At 36.9% G+C, this 17,854-nt stretch overlaps 1 long non-coding RNA gene across 1 annotated transcript; it reads left to right on the top strand.

Annotated features, from left to right (window-relative positions):
• Positions 1-170: 170 nt before the first annotated feature.
• Positions 171-17,449, top strand: LOC114459213 (uncharacterized). Its single transcript, XR_003673272.1, has 3 exons — positions 171-225; positions 10,327-10,449; positions 17,326-17,449. It is a non-coding gene; the product is annotated as an uncharacterized LOC114459213 (long non-coding RNA).
• The last annotated feature ends 405 nt before the right edge of the window (positions 17,450-17,854 follow it).

Raw genomic sequence — 17,854 nt, 5'->3', positions numbered from 1 at the left:
TTATCCAGTCAGTGTGCTGTTAAACTTCAGAGTTCCAGATATCTGTTGTGAAACTCAAAGCTTTGACATCTTTTATCTTCTCTAATGTGTGTTTTCACTCTTTACCATGATACTCAGGTAGCGCTGTCTGTCTCACACTCATATCTTCAGCTCATCATCTCATGACGTGGAGATGGATCAGGACACGGTGAAGGAACAACATGAGATCCAGACTGAAGATCAGAGGTGAGACCACGTCAGAGCTCAGCACTCACACCTCTGTACATCAGTGTTACAGTGTGTGTGTGTGTGTGTGTGTGTGTGTGTGTGTGTGTGTGTGTGTGTGTGTGTGTGTGTGTGTGTGTGTGTGTGTGTGTGTGTGTGTGTGTGTGTGTGTGTGTTTTCAAGGACCAGGAAGCAGCTCACACCTGAACCTGGACCCAGCTGTGTGTCCTTTAGAAGTGACCAGTCCATGGACAACAAGCGTATCAACTTCAAAGGAGGTCCATCTACTGACCCACAGTGAGTCCACATAAAGAAGTCTTCCTGATGGTCCAGGGGCCTCATTTATTGATCCGTTCATAGAACTGGTTCTAAATATGTTCAGACCAATGAAATGTAGAATGTGCACCAGTACAAAAAGAATCAGTATTTATGAAGCGTGTGGACAGAGGTCGTACACACAGCAGTGTTGATTAATCCCACCTGTTCTAAAGCTAGCACATGTTCAGGCTCATTTACATTAAGACACGCCCCTTTATTTTGCTTGATATTTCATGACTTTTCTTAATTTGATACAATTGATTAAACATAAGATGATCATGATGATATTTATTCATTGTGATGAACACATTAAACACACATTGATGTAAAACGTGTGTGTGTGTGACTTTACATCTCCACACCTACAGAGTTGATACATGACATTATAAAGTAAAACTGATATTTAATTTTTTCATTTTCAAACATGTGAAACCCCTCACACACAAAAAACAACCACAAAAACAATATAACACATTAAATAAAAAAATAAATAAATAAAAACTCATTTACTGTTAAAAGAGGAGTGAAACTTTATAGTGAATAACTCCATAGGAATGTGTATGAACTGTGTATGAATGATGGTGGTGGTCAGAGGGGCTGTAGGCACCAAATGGTAGCCACACTTCTGTCAGTCTGCCCCAGGGCACCTGTGGCTACAATGTAGCTTACCACCACTAGTATGACTGGTGTGAATGAATAATTGTTTCTGTTCACGCTCTGAGTTTTTATTATTAATGTTATATATGTTTCAAAAAAGAAATAGAAATAAGTAAATAAATGTCTATAAGGGGGGAGCGGGGAGTGTCTGTGTGTGTCGATGGGGGGTGGGGGGCACGGGGTGGTCACCAACATCAATCACTATGATTCATTTTGAGAGTCATGAATGTTCACCACACACTAGAAAATATTTAGATGAAAACTATTCCAGATGGATAGATAGATAGATAGATAGATACTTTATTCATCTCCAAGAGAAATTCACAGTTCCAGCAGCTTACAGGTATGGGAACACAGGGGCATGCAGGGAAAGTACAATGTAGAAATTTAAAAATTTAAAAAATTAAGAAAAAAATTTAAAACAGTGCAAAGAAAGTACTAAGGTAAAATATAATGGTATAATATCGAAATACAGTATAGTGTGTGCCAGTCCAGTTGAAGTGCAGTTGTGCAGATGACAGTGTGCAAGATACAGTAGATGTGTGTGTGTGATAAAGTGCGTGTGTGACAGAGTGTGCATGGTGTGATTAGCATTAAGTCCAGTGTTCTATGGTTGATTTTATCGCCCCCCCCCAGAGTTGTTAAAGAGCCGCATGGCGTGGGGGAGGAACGATTTCCTCAGTCTGTCAGTGGAGCAGGACAATGACAGCAGTCTGTCACTGAAGCTGCTCCTCTGCCTGGAGATGGCGCTGTGCAGTGGATGGTGTGGATTGTCTATGATGGACAGTAGCCTGTTCAGAGTCCGTTTCTCTGCCACAGATGTAAGGCTGTCCAGCTCTGTGCCAACAACAGAACTTGCCTTCCTCACCAGATAAATTAATTATAATATAGAAGTTTGTCCTGATGGTGGCGCTAGAGAACAGGTCAATGTTTGTTATCAAGGCCTTATTTATGGATTCAACAAATAAATAAAGTGTCTGACACTAAGGCCCTATGCTACTAATCTAGATTATTATATCCTGGATTAATCTGTTAGCTTCAACTAACCAAACATTCCCTGTCAGAGAGAAGCTGTCCTACGAAGGTCGATAACAACACGCTAATTATAGCCAAGTGTTTTCAGCCTGGGTACGTGCACGTTCACATGAAAGGGGTGGAGCTTGCAGTGTCTGACCAATCACTACAATGGAGAAAACTGGCAGAGCGTCTTTACAGGAGGAACAGCTAATGTTCTTACACTTGCTGTATGCAAGGAGCTTCTTTTTATAAATACAAGTTCATTGATTAATTAATTGGTTGACTGATTTCTAAGAGATCTGATTGGTCAGGAGGCGGGACTTTATCACTCGCTAAAATCCTAGACAGAGAAAAACCTGGTGCCGAGCAGGCTAGCCTTTCAGCATAAGTTACCATGGTGATTTAGCTCCGTAAGATGTTAGCGAGCTTTGTAGTCCAGCACACACTGATTAAATCCTGGAAGTTAGCGTTAGATAAGAGGTAATCTAGATTAGTAACATACCCCATAAAACTCAATATCGTCCATCTGCGGCCAAAAATGGGCGTTTCCGTTTATCACGGGAACACCCCCTATCTGAAACAAGAATGCCCACCGCTTCTTCGGCTGCCAGATGTGTAAGGAAAACAAGGTGGTGACACCTCCTGTCACTGTGGATGTTTTTTTAAATATATATCAGATGAAATAAACAATAATGTCATACATAGTTTTGAGACTGCTTTGAGTTATAAATTTACCAAATATAAAGCATTTAAATGTATATAGATATATGAAAATATAAAACAAAGATCGTTTTAATGAAAAAGTTGACACATTTAAGGCAGATGAAAAAACATTAAAACACTTAAATATTGCACTGAACAGTTTTTTAATTTAATATGAACTACCATGGAGTGTACCAAAAGCTTATTTTCTTAAGAAAACCACCACATTACTCTGAACATTTGTCCCATCAATAGGAATAAAAAGAGAACTCAACAAGATAAAGAAACAAATTTAATTGGCTGTAAATATTTAGTAAAGAACAAATCTGGTACATATCTTAAATTAAAAGCATAATTAAAATTGTCCTAATTGTATATGCCCTACACTCTGTAATTCAGCTTCCAGAGGAATATTTTCAGTGAAGTCTATGAAAGATATGGACAAAATAAATAGTAGATAGTGACTAGTGAAGTGAGTGGGAACAATGTGATAACTTATTACATTCTTACAGTTACTACAGTATTTCTAATTATTACTACTGGTTAATGACAAGTACAGAGTCATATTTATTCATCCCACAGTGGGGAACCAGTATAGAACAGGAATAAAACAGGATAAACAAGATAACAATATAAACATCTGAAATATTAAGGGTAAGTCCACTCTTTGTGCCTAAAAATCTTACCTGAGGTATAGACTATAAAAACTATTATTTATACACTTAAGTATATAAATACCAAGAGTAAGTTTAGTATGCTGTTAGCAGTAGGTTCAGACTAAAGTGTTTACAGTGATGTTTATGTATCAGCAGCATAAGCTCATGGACAGAATAAACAGCAGGTAAAGTGACTCGTCAACTGTCCGTGGAAACTGTTCTCACATCCTCTCATGTTCAGTACCTGAGATTACATACACACAGACATAGTCAGAGGTTTTTCTGAATCAATCAATTCATTTACTACAGATGAACAGAAATGAATCAACAACAATATTAAATCAATAGAAGAACAGACACTCATCTAGAACACAGCTGTGGTCCTCAGGGTCGTCTCACTCCCTGGGCCTCGAACCTAGATTTCTTAGCTTTTTATTCTATGTTATCTGGTGTTTCTTCTCCTTTGCCTGGCACATGGCTGGGTCATGTGACTTCTTTAGTTATGATACGTCAAACATTAGTGATTGTCAGGGTCAAACATGAGCTCATCACAGATAAAGTCGTACATGCAGGAAAACCTTTATTAGTCAAAGCACAGATTTCAAAAGTTACAGTATTTATTTAATTAGAAGATGTTTTACATTTACAAATCACATGATCAGTTTATTAGTTAAAGATGACATTTACTGGTGATTTAAAGCAACACAAATTATGTTTAGGATTATTGATTTATACATTATTATTGATCATTTATGGGTCTATGGTGTCCGATTATTTGATTAGGTGTGTCTATGGGAGTTGTTTAACGTGTGTGAAGTTTAATTTTTAAAATATAATTATTTTTATTTGTTAATGATTTAGACTTTTGGGCCAAACTGGCATTTTAGTGTAAATATGAGTGTCCTAGTTATTTATATCTGATTTGTTCCATTTAGATTAAATTGAAATCAGACGTTTTAAAGCAGTTTGTTTTTGTCCTGTGGGGCTTTGAAAAAAGTTGAGCTGACTGAGAATCTTTTTTATTAACAGGATTAATGAGTATAAAAAATACAATTATAGTATTACACACAAATAAACCATGAATAATAAACCATTCTAACAAAACAATACTACAGTATTACACAATAGTTACTACAGAGATGAGTGACATGTCTGGAGTCAGCTTTTTTGATGTTTTATGGCAGTTTGCAACTGAGACCAGTGCATTACCGCCACCTACTGGATTCTAGGTGGACCAGAATTTAAGAAGACCAAAGACAAGCAACGTGAAATTAACAGTAAATATACAATGTGTTGACTTGTATATAAACTGTAAGTATATTAAATAAACACATGTGCTTCATATACACATTTATGTTTTTATTTAGGCTGTTTTATAATTTAGGAATTAGGGCTGGACGATATATCGAGATTCAAGATGTATCGAGTTTTCTATTTTGGGGATATAGAAAACTATAATATTATATATATATATATATATATATATATATATATATATATATATATATATATATATATATATATAATAACTTATGTATCAAATGTATATAATATTATGTATCATTATGTATATAATAACTTATGTATCAAAATACTAGTTTTAGGAGTTGCTGCTTTTACTTCTCAGAACAACATGTAAAGCTCAGTTAGATGATTAATGAGTGTCACATATTGATCAGCTGTTTGTTAATAAATGTACCTGGTGTAGCATTTTACATCAGCAAATTTAACTCAGAATTGTTTTTCTGGTCAGACTTTTTTTGAAATAAAATTATCTAGATTTATATCATATTTCACCATTTTGAGAAAATATATTGAGATATGAGTTTTGGTTCATATCACCAGCCCTAGTAGGAATGTTCACAGCATTTTAATGTTAATAAAGGTCGACCTACCAGATTATAATCACATCATTGTATTTAGTAAGTGGTTGATAAGTGGGTATTTTAGATTTATTGTACACTTATCTTAAAATATAAGGGATACTGGAGCTTAGCAACGTGTTGCCTTGACACAATACCCTCAAACTTCTTTAAAACTGTTGTAAAGTCAATTGTCACTGATTTGTGTCAGATAATTAACTGCTCATTCCAATCAGGCACCGTACCAAAATCCCTGAAAGTAGCTGCTGTGAAACCGCTGTTAAAAAAGAGAACACTGGATGCCTCTATACTGGCTAACTATAGACCAATCAGCAACCTTCCATTCATGGCCAAGATCATTGAGAAGGTGGTCTTCAACCAACTGAGTCAATTCTTAACATTCAACAAAATATTTGATAAATTTCAGTCAGGTTTTCGTTCTCATCACAGCACTGAAACTGCTCTTATCAAAGTGATCAATGACATAAGGTTGAACACTGATTCAGGAAAAGTATCTGTTCTCATTCTATTGGATCTAAGTGCTGCATTTGACACTGTAGATCATACAATTTTGTTGCACAGATTGCAAACATGGGTTGGTCTAAATGGAAAAGTAATGCAATGGTTTAAGTCATACTTGGAGGAGCGAAGCTATTTTGTAAGCATTGGAAACTTTGAATCTGACAGATTACCAATGTCCTGTGGGGTTCCTCAGGGATCTGTTCTTGGACCCCTTCTGTTTAGCCTTTACATGCTTCCTTTAGGACACATTTTACAGAACTGTAAGGTTGATTATCAGAGCTATGCAGATGACACACAACTATATCTATCACTGAACCCAGATGACCATGGTCCCATTGAGGTGTTGTGTGACTGTTTAGAAAAAGTAAACTGCTGGATGAGTGAAAACTTCCTTCAACTAAACCATGACAAGACGGAGGTGATTGTCTTTGGTAACAAGGAAAAGAGGACTGCTGTCAGCAATTATCTTGAGTCTCGATCTTTAAAAGCTAAAGACCAAGTCAAAAAACCTTGGTGTTCTGATTGACTCAGATCTTACATTCAGCAGTCAGATCAAATCTATCACAAAAACAGCCTTCTACCACCTAAAGAACATCTCCAGAGTGAAAGGTTTAATGGCTCAGAAAGACCAGGAGAAACTGGTCCATGCTTTTATCTCCAGCAGACTGGACTATTGTAATGGTCTTCTGACAGGAATCCCCCAAAAGAGCATCAAACAGCTACAGCTGGTTCAGAACGCTGCAGCTCGGGTCTGAACCAGAACAAAGAGGTCAGAGCACATTACTCCAGTTTTAAAGTCTTTACACTGGCTCCCAGTCAGCCTCAGAATAGACTTTAAAGTTCTGCTGCTGGTGTATAAATCTGTGAATGGGTTTGGTCCAGAATACATCAGTGACATGTTAGTCAGGTATGAACCCAGCAGGTCTCTCAGATCTATGGACACAGATCAGATAGTGGAGCCCAGAGTTCACAGTAAACATGGTGATGCTGCTTTTAGTTGTTATGCTGCAAAGAAGTGGAACAAACTGCCAGCAGAGCTGAAGTCAGCATCCAATGTGAACATTTTTAAATCAAAGTTAAAGGCACTTTTTTTCTCTACTGCATATGATTGAGAGAGAGATTTTTTGTCATGTTGTTGATGTAATGATGATTTTACTGATGATTTTAATTGATTTTACTGATGATTTTAAATGTTCTTATTGATTTAAATGTTCTTATTGATTTTAAACAATTGAATGTTTTATCATGTAAAGCACATTGAGTTGCCTTGAGTATGAAATGCGCTATATAAATAAATTTGCCTTGCCTTGCCTTAGTTGGGAGGGTGGGACGACTCGTAGTGGGCACCAGAAAATTTCCCTTATTTTCAAATCCAAAACTTGACAGGTATGATTTAACTATGTCATATGACTTATTAATAAAACACACGCTTATAAGACTCCTTGTTTTCCAACCAAACCACCTCCAACAACGCAGAAGAAGAATAAGAGGAAACTACTTTTTAAAAAAAATCAGAAGAAGAAGAACAGGAGAAATGGACTCTCGGTACATGCAACTTTATTTGTCTTAACAAAGAGATCAATAAATCTGATCAGTTAAGATGCGTCTCTATTGACAGAGATCTTCATTATAATGGTTGTACTAAACGACGGCATCATGTTCACTTGATAAATTGTTGCTTCGTCTTGGCTATAATAATAATAATAATAATAAAAAATAAATATATATTCCATCAAAGACAGAACAGATAAACACATACGACACCAATCCATGTTTGTTCTTTGGTTATTTATGTATTTATTTATTTATTGTAGGAAGAGGGCCAGAGATAAACACTTATTTCACGTCTTTAAAACGTTCAAAATAAGGTTAATCTTATTGTGTGTGTAGACCTGAGGGGTATTCCATAAAGGAAGGTTTAACAAACTCTGAGTTTATCCTCTGGGTCAACATACCATGTGATGGGAAACTCTGTGTATCTGATTCCATAACAGCTGGTATGAAGTGGGTTAATCAACCCTGAGTATGTAAACCTTGGGTTACTTACGTGCATGCACGATAAAAAGCCATCATCAATGGATCGAAGATGACTCGAGCTGCCATGACAACCAAACAGAAGAGAGTGATTTATTCACCGTAGTGGGTGAAATAAGCCGGTGTTTGATGAATATGAGCCTGTTCTAAAGGTGTGTTCAGTCTTCAGTGACTATAGTGGCTTAAATCACCTGTAATTAGTCACACTTTTTGGTCCCTTCATCATTTTATTGCTTCAGTGACGTGACGAGCAGTGAATAATATGAATAAAATGTGTCTGAGGAGACGTGTCAGCAGCATAGGATGTCTGCATAGAGAGTCCTCCTGTTACACTGGATATAAAGTCAGTAAATGCCGCTTGATATCGAATCAATTATATTGATTTTTAATGTAATATTGTCGCCACAGTCATCTCTACGTCCTAAAAAATGTCATAAAAAAACACTGAAGCAGGACATGAACCCACGACCCTTTACTACCAAGAGCAGCGGCACAATTCACTGTGCCATCATAACTTCATAGATGTATGATCTACAGATTTAACTGTATAACAATATAAAACAACAATCAAGCCTTAAAAGTGGATTTATTTAAATGATCATCTCCTCCTTTATATTATCTACAGGTTTGTATTCAGAGAACTTTACTACAGACGTCAGTAGATGTTTTAATGTAGATCAACCTCTCAGTGTCTTTCACTTAATGATCTGTATCCACAATGTTAGAAAGAAAACTAGCATTTGCACAAAAACAAAAAAAAGTAAATCAACACAACATTAGTAATGATGTGAACACGTCTGTGGTGTGTGATGTTACTAATGTGTTTCAAAGAAAATTGTTAAGGTTCATTAAAGTGTTCAGAAACGGTGTTCAGGTGGGCAGAGCCAGGTAGAAACCCAGGGTTTCTTTGATAAAACCTGCCAGCAACCAGGTTTAGTTCACGGACAATGTTGCTATGGTAACATACTCAGAGAAGAACATACCTCACGTTTAGGAATGAGATACTCAGAGTTTCCCTCATTTCAGCCTGAACATACTCAGAGTTTGAACTGTTACGGCTGAATTTACGGTTGACCTCATTTGGAGACATGATTTATTGCTCTGGTTGAATGATGGAGTCCAGGAGAAGCATTGATGGTTTTATAAAAAAAGGTTTATTCTAAACTAAGTTAAAAAGTACAAGATGGAACAAAAGAAGTGACCGTCCCGGCCGGAGGTCCGATGATTGAGTGGATCCAACACGTATATTCCCCTCATTCCCCCTCCCTCCTCCCCCCAGGAGATAGAGATAGAGGGAGGAGGTGAGGACAGAGGAGGAAAAAGAAAGACAGTTACTCCTTTGAGTCAAAACAGTCTGTTCCCCCGGTATCTGATTGCGGAGAAGTGTGCGTTTTATGTGTTCGTGTGTGTGTGTGTGTGAATGGATGTGTATGGGGTGTGCATGTGAACTGTGTGAGCATGTGAGTGCCTATGTGTCCTTGTGCGATTATTGTTATGGGGAGATATCATGTGCGCACACAGAGTGCTTTGGACAGTTTGACCCAGCAAAGTTGAAGACATGAAAATCACACAATGGAAAGTTACCCAAGGCTTAAGGATTAAAATATATGAACTAATTATTTCGCCCCCCACAGAACATAACCTGCTTTATGGAATAAACCTCAGGTCCAGGACCTGTGGAGGGAAACCAGGTGCAGATTTCAGTTCTGGTTCTGTTCACTCTGACAGAATGTGACGTCCTTAAACTCTCGCTCTATTTTTTGTAAATATCCAAATTCCTCACATCAACAAGATTTCTCCATTAACATTTTGAATTTAAAAAAAAAAAGACTATATATATGTTTTTTTAAATGAAGTTTGCCTCCAATTAGAGGGTCTATCACTTAGTACCAGTGACAACTATTGGTTACACAGAGACAGCCAATAGAATGTCCTGGTTTGATTGTAAGGTTTACACTTTAAGATGGAAATTGTTTTCTATAAATCTTCTTTTAATTTCTTTAGAAACTAGAGATCTATTAAACTTCTATTATATTTCACTGGGTTTAGTTTAGTGTAATATTTACAGGTTGTTAAGAGCTAAATAAACCATAGTTTCCCTACATATATCTTCTTCTTTCTGTAATAGCTGCTGTACTACTGATAAACTTCTCTCTGAAAAAGAAATATGTTTGTTTTTGAAGTAATAAATATCATCTGAAGTTACTCACTACTTGAGTACTTTTTTTTTTTACCATTGGTTGATGTTTCATTCTTTTCATTGGTTGATTGGTAATGCAGCACACCTGAGTGGAAACACACACACACACATACACATCAGTGTTACACTCTCAGTCTTTGTGTGTGTGTTCCAGGACCAGGAAGCAGCTCACATCTGGATCTGGATCTGGACCTGGACCCAGCTGTGTGTCCTTTAGAAGTGACCAGTCCATGAACAAACCCATTAACTTCAAAGGAGGTCCATCTACTGACCCACAGTGAGTCCACATAAAGAAGGTTGCTGGTTGTCTTCCTGATGGTCCAGGGGCCTCATTTATTGATCCGTTCATAGAACTGGTTCTAAATACGTTCAGACCAATGAAATGTAGAATGTGCACCAGTACAAAAAGAATCAGTATTTATGAAGCGTGTGGACAGAGGTCGTACACACAGCAGTGTTGATTAATCCCACCTGTTCTAAAGCTAGCACATGTTCAGGCTCATTTACATTAAGACACACCTCCATTTGACCATATATGGTAGCAGCAATCCTTTTAACCCTCCTATTATTCTTGGGGTCAATTTGACCTCATTCAATGTTTATCACTCAAAAAATAATAGACTTTTTTTTTTTTGCTTTATATTTTATGACTTTTTATTAATTTGATACAATTGATTAAACATAAGATGATCATGATGGTATTTTTCCTTGTGATGAACACATATTACACACATTAGTGTAAAGTGTGTGTGTGTGTGTGTGTGTGTGTGTGTGTGTGTGTGTGTGTGTGTGTGTGTGTGTGTGTGTGTGTGTGTGTGTGTGTGTGTGTGTGTGTGTGTGTGTGTGTGTGTGTGTGTGTGTGTGTGTGTGTGTGTGTGTGTGTGTGTGTGTGTGTGACTTTACATCTCAACACCTATAGAGGCAGAGTTGATACATGACATAGTAAAGTAATTTCATTTTTTCATTTTCAAACATGTGAAACCCCTCACACACAAAAAACAACCACAAAAACATAAAAAAACCCATGAAGTAAAAAAAAAAAATAAATAAATAAAAACTCATCCACTGTTAAAAGAGGAGTGAAACTTTATAGTGAATAACTCCATAGGAATGTGTATGAACTGTGTATGAATGATGGTGGTGGTCAGAGGGGCCGTAGGCACCAAATGGTAGCCACACTTCTGTCAGTCTGCCCCAGGGCACCTGTGGCTACAATGTAGCTTACCACCACTAGTATGACTGGTGTGAATGAATAATGGTTTCTGTTCACAATTTGAGTTTTTATTATTATTATATATTTTACAAAAAAGAAATAGAAATAAGTAAATAAATGTCTATAAGGGGGGAGCAGGGAGGGGGTGGGGCCACCAACATCAATCACTATGGTTCATTGTGTGAGAGTCATGAATGTTCACCACACATTAGAAAATATTTAGATGAAAACTATTCCAGATAAATTAATTGTAATATAAATGTTTGACCTGATGGTGGCGCTAGAGAACAGGTCATTGTTTATTATCAAGGTTTATTATTTATGGATTCAACAAATAAACAAAGTGTCTGACACTAAGGCCCTATGCTACTAATCTAGATTATTATATCCTGGATTAATCTGTTAGCTTCAACTAACCAAACATTCCCTGTCAGAGAGAAGCTGTCCTACGAAGGTTGATAACAACACGCTAATTATAGCCAAGTGTTTTCAGCCTGGGTACGTGCATGTTCACATGAAAGGGGTGGAGCTTGCAGCGTCTGACCAATCACTACAATGGAGAAAACTGGCAGAGCGTCTTTACAGGAGGAACAGCCTATGATCTTATACTTGCTGTGTGAAAGGAGCTTCTTTTTATAAATACAATACAATTTGATTGATTGATTGATTGATTGATTGATTGATTGATTAAATAATTATCATGAATTTATATCCATGACGACAGTGAAGAGCAACATTGTTAGTGCTGCACACCAGAAGGCGGAGCTTTTAAACTCCCTCAGATCTGAGCCACTTCATAACCTGGTCCGACCAAATTTAAAATGATGAATAATTAAAATCCATAATTCAGACCAAAAACAACACAGTTGTTACAGAAAAGACAGGAATGAAAGAACCTCGACAGGAAGCTGCTGATACTGTTACGTACAGCACACCTATCCTAGGCTGGCAGTAGGGTAAATCGCCCCTCCTCATCTTCAGATAGCCACTCAGCTGCACTCCGCTCTGCTGTCGGTAGCGCGCCTCGTCTGTGGGCGCGTGCTCGTCTGGTCAGCGTTTCACAGCCGTGGCTGTGGATCCAGGATTATTTTGATTCTAAGGTTATGGTTTGGGTTTAGACCTGACGGGATCAGGAGTACTGTTTTCATGTTTTCTTTGGGTGGGTTTAGACGGGGTTGGTTTTCATTTCTTAGTTTGGGTGTCGCCCCAGCTCCGCGGGCCCTGTACAGGGTTAACCTGGAACTGCACCTTTTTGTTCTGTTTAGCTGACTCGTCAGGTCCAACTTTCAGTTTTTACTTTGTCAATAGTTACCTTGTCTTTCTTTGTTTTTTTGTTAGTTTTGGGACATGGGATTTAGGGCTTTGTTGATAGCTCCTTTTTCCTCAGGAAACAGTGGAAACCCAGCAATCCTGGCACTGCATAAATAAAAGTGTTAAAATTGTATATCCTGGTTTTCCCCTGTCCTTTATAAATATGTTCATTCCTTTCGGGTCATAACACTGTTAATGTGTAAAAGTGTGAGATTATTTATGAATAATAATAATCTTTTTCAACAAGAACTGTTGATTGATTTGTCACATGACGGTTCCAGGGTTTGAGTTTGTTTTATTTAGTTTCACCATCTTATTTCTTGGCAGAAATTCTTTTAAACACTTGCTGTACATTCAGCTGACATAAAAATCTTGTTTTCAAATATGTAGAATAATTGTGAATTTATCAGTAGTACTTTTAATAATTTAGTAAATTTTTTGCAGGCACCTTTTTTCTTTATTAAATGTATTTAAAATAATCTAAAATTAAAGAGAGAATGTTATTTAACTGTCGAACCTTGTCATAATTTTATTTATTTATATATTTTTTTAAATTTAAAAAAAAATGTTTATGGTCTTGGTCTTGACTCGGTCTCGGCTCCCGGTAGTCTCGGCCTTGGTCCCGGTGCATTCTGGTCTCGGGCAAGTCTTGTCTCGGATAGTGTGGTCTTGAACACAACACTATCGTTCAGCATAAGTTACCATGGTGATTTAGCTCTGTAAAACATTAGCATGCTTCATAGTCCAGCACACACTGATTAAATCCTTGAAGTTAGCATTAGATAAGAGGTAATCTAGATTAGTAACATACCTCCTAAAACTTGGTCAATGATCAATAAAAAATCATTTTGTGGAGGTAAATATTCCTGGAGTCAGATTGACCCCAAGGTTAAAATGTGTTGGTGATATTTGAGGATAATAGGAGGTTCAGAATGTGTGAACAGACTTTTTCTAGTAGATTCTGACCAAAGCTATAAATGAAATTAAGGATCAACAAACAAACAAACATCCTGAACAATGACTCACTTATTGATACATGAACAATAATAATGTTTAACATGTGAAATGTGTGACTTTTTAAAGAGAGCTGAGGGTCAAACTTCTCTAAAATCTCTGTGTGATTCTGTGTTGTTTGAATGACAGCAGCATTACATCATCACATGATGATGTCACACTATTTCACTTTAAACACACACAGCCATCAGCCTTTTAGCACAACTATTGTGTGTGTTCACTGACGCTTCCTAAACGTGCACAGACCCAAGTGTAGTGCTGCTCCTGGGGGGTCCTCAGGTTGGTTAGGGAGGTCATTAGCCCCAGCTTCAGTACGTAACCGTATCCCTCTATGACCCATAGAGATGTTGTAATAAATCATCAGAGGTTGATCAATCATTTCTAATCATTGTAACACTCACCAATGGAGGCTCAGACAGCAGCTGGATGTGCACTGGGATGGCTTTAGTGCACGTTGTCTGTCGCTCCAACATTTACAATCACAGCATTAATCAGTCACTATATTTTGGGGGAGGAGCCACAGATCAGCTGCATCTTTAGACGTTCTCCTGCAGAGAGCACAGCTCTCCAAATCCTCCAATAGTTGACGATAAGCCATGTCAGCACATTCCAAGTGTTCTTTTCAGCTTGTTCTGTCAACGCTGTGTTTATAACCTGTTACACCATTTACTCACACCATGTACTATATTATTATATTAATAACTTTTATTAATTAGAACAAACAGAACACATGAGGTTTGACATTGATGAACACTCATAGACTCTGTGTTCTATCTGTAGTTTCACTGTATGGGGCCATTATTGTAACAAAACTGTGTGTGTGTGTGTGTAACACAATCTGTGTGTAGAATTAGGATTTATTAACATAGTTGTCTGTGTGTAATTCATTCTGTGTGTCTGTAATCACATCTGTATGTGTGTGTCATCAAACCAGGACATTCTATTGGCTGTCTCTGTACATGTGACTTTTAGAACACATTTGGAAAATAGCCAACTTTTAACTTGTAACTCCTGTAATACCACTAGAAACCAGCAGTTGTCACTGGTACCAAGTGACTGACCCTCCAATTGCAGGCATATATTTATATACCTATGTCATATAACATATAATATAACTTATAACATATCACTTATTTATAAAATGTGTTTATAACCAAACCACCTCCAACAACGCAGAAGAAGAAGAAGAGGAAACTACCACTAAATAAATCAGAAGAAGAAGAACAGGGGAAATGAACACTGTGTACATGCACCAATACAACTTTATTTATCTTAACAAAGAGATCAATAAAGCTGATCAGTTACGATGCGTCTCTATGGATACTAGATGATGACAGAGATCTTCATTATAATGTCTGTAGTTGACGACAACATCACGTTCACTTGATAAATCGTTGCCTCGGCTCCTTGCGACAGTGAGACACATAATAATAATAATAATAATAAAAATATTAATAATATATATTCCATCTAACACACAGACAAAGCAAACCTGTACAAAGGTTAATAAAAGGTAAATATAAAATAATTAGAATCATGGGGACACTCTGGCTATACCTATTTACTCCTGCTCCACGTCACATCTACAGTTCAGACTGTAGCAGCACATGTGGGTCGTACCATTAGCACTGTTTTAAAGGGTGCAGCATTAATAATTGTGTAAAACTGTGATTAACAACCAGCTTATTTTCACACAGGGCCCTTTTCATTCACATATAAACAATCTAAAAATGTTTAAAATGCATCTTTGTACATATATATAGACTTCTGAACCCCTCGCCCTGCCTTAGGCCCTGGGTACTCAGTACCCTTTACCCCCCCTGTCCAACGCCCCTGGTGAAAAGAATGATATTTGATTTGATTTGATTTCAAACATGAACACAACAGCAATCTGTATCTCATAATGAAAAAAATAATGATAATAATAATAATAGTAATAAAAAATGAAAATAAATCAAACAAATCAAAGAGAACAAATGATATAAAAATCCTGCTGGTGAAGTCTGTACATGTTCTAAAAGGAGTAGGAGGAAGTATATAATTATATGATCCTACCACATGTAATATCTAGTACTATACATATCATCTTCTTATAATATACACCTATTTACACTATAAATATACAGTATATACAGTATATACACATAACTCATTGATATATATATCTATATCATTATACAATAAATGTGATCAACTATATATATATATATATATATATATATATATATATATATATATATATATATATATATACGTACACAGACACATACACAATAGATTGAGAGAAGAGAGGGAAAACGAGAGAGAAAAAAGAGAATTAAATAAAAATACATTAATTCATTAATAAATCAAACTACATTATAAATAAAAGGAAGGGGGATCAATGATAGTTTCAACCTGGAGCCCAGCACCCAGGCCCACCCACAGGTCTCCTCTATACCTCCTAGTTCTGTTTTGTTTCAAATCAACAAAAGAATATTCTAGAAGTAAATATACATTTTATTGTGTGGAGACAGATTAATTTACCTGACATATATCTATTTTAATTCAACATGCCAGCTAAATATTTATGCTTGATATGTGGCAAGAAATTAGCAATTAGCATGTGTTGACTGACATTATGTGTTATCAAATTGAAGATATATTTTTTTTTGTACGTTATATAAAATAATAATCTTTACATAACATTATTCAATATAATTTTAACTGTATAGCATTTTATACACTATGCAGGGCCGTGCAGAGACCTTTGGAGGGGCAGGTGCTCAAAGTTAAAAGGGGGCACATGGAGCACTATTGATAATAGCAAATGACAACATTTAAAGTGTTGCTAAGCAACAGAGGCAATAATCATAATAACCAGAATCATAAACAATGACAACAAGGGAGATTGTGAGATAAAAAGAATAAAATGAATGGTTGTAAATGTACTAATATGTGCTTGTGTGAGGTTTAGTGGATAGTAAAGGAGGTGTAGTGGTGATGTGGTTGGTACTCAGAGAAAAAACCTACAAATACTCATGGATAAGGGAATAAAGGATCATATACAGGATATTTAAGGTACAGCTCAGAGGGATTAGGTGTGTGAGAAATCTATGAATGAGAACCAAATGGAGGGTGTTTGGGGGTGGGGAGGTGCTCTGACAGAAGGTTCTTCCAGTGTTTGATGTGTTTGAATTTTTAACATTTCCAGTTAATGAGGATAGTTTATATATAGATATATGTAAAACACTGTACATAACCTTTTACTCTTTTATGTCACTTAGAACATGATTGTACATTTTGTTATATATACAGTATATATAGTGTGTGTGTGTGTGTGTGTGTGTGTGTGTGTGTGTGTGTGTGTGTGTGTGTGTGTGTGTGTGTGTGTGTGTGTGTGTGTGTGTGTGTGTGTGTGTGTGTGTGTGTGTGTGTGTGTGTGTGTGTGTGTGTGTGTGTGTGTGTGTGTGTGTCTCTGCTATGGATCATGACACGGTGCAGGAACAACATGAGATCCAGACTGAAGATCAGAGGTGAGACCACGTCAGAGCTCAGCACTCACACCTCTGTACATCAGTGTTACACTGTGTGTGTGTGTGTGTGTGTGTGTGTGTGTGTGTGTGTGTGTTCAAGGACCAGGAAGAAGCTCATACCTGGACCTGAACCTGGACCTGGACCTGGCCCCAGCTGTGTGTCCTTTAGAAGTGACCAGTCTATGGACAAACACATTTTCTTCAAAGGAGGTCCATCTACTGACCCACAGTGAGTCCACATAAAGAAGGTTGCTGGTTGTCTTCCTGATGGTCCAGGGGCCTCATTTATTGATCCGTTCATAGAACTGGTTCTAAATACGTTCAGACCAATGAAATGTAGAATGTGCACATGGATAACTTAAGATGTAATTGTAATTGAAAAATGTAATTGACCCCAACCCTAGAAAGTGTAACAAACACATACGTTGAATTCTATCCATAATAACGTATGAATCTCTAGCTACGTGTAGTGTAACGCAGTGGCTCCCAAACCTTTAGTGCCCATGGTACACCAACGGACATGTATTAATCTGAAGACACACACATTGTGTAAAATAGCCTTTATAATATGTGTTATCACTCATATAATGTACAATATCTGTAAATGTGAATAATTATTTACTAATGCC

The sequence above is a fragment of the Gouania willdenowi genome, unplaced genomic scaffold (assembly GCF_900634775.1).
Source record: "Gouania willdenowi unplaced genomic scaffold, fGouWil2.1 scaffold_273_arrow_ctg1, whole genome shotgun sequence".
NCBI classification, from domain to species: Eukaryota; Metazoa; Chordata; class Actinopteri; order Blenniiformes; family Gobiesocidae; genus Gouania; species Gouania willdenowi.
Note: the sequence above shows the minus strand (reverse complement) of the source record. Positions and strands in the feature narration are given on the sequence as shown.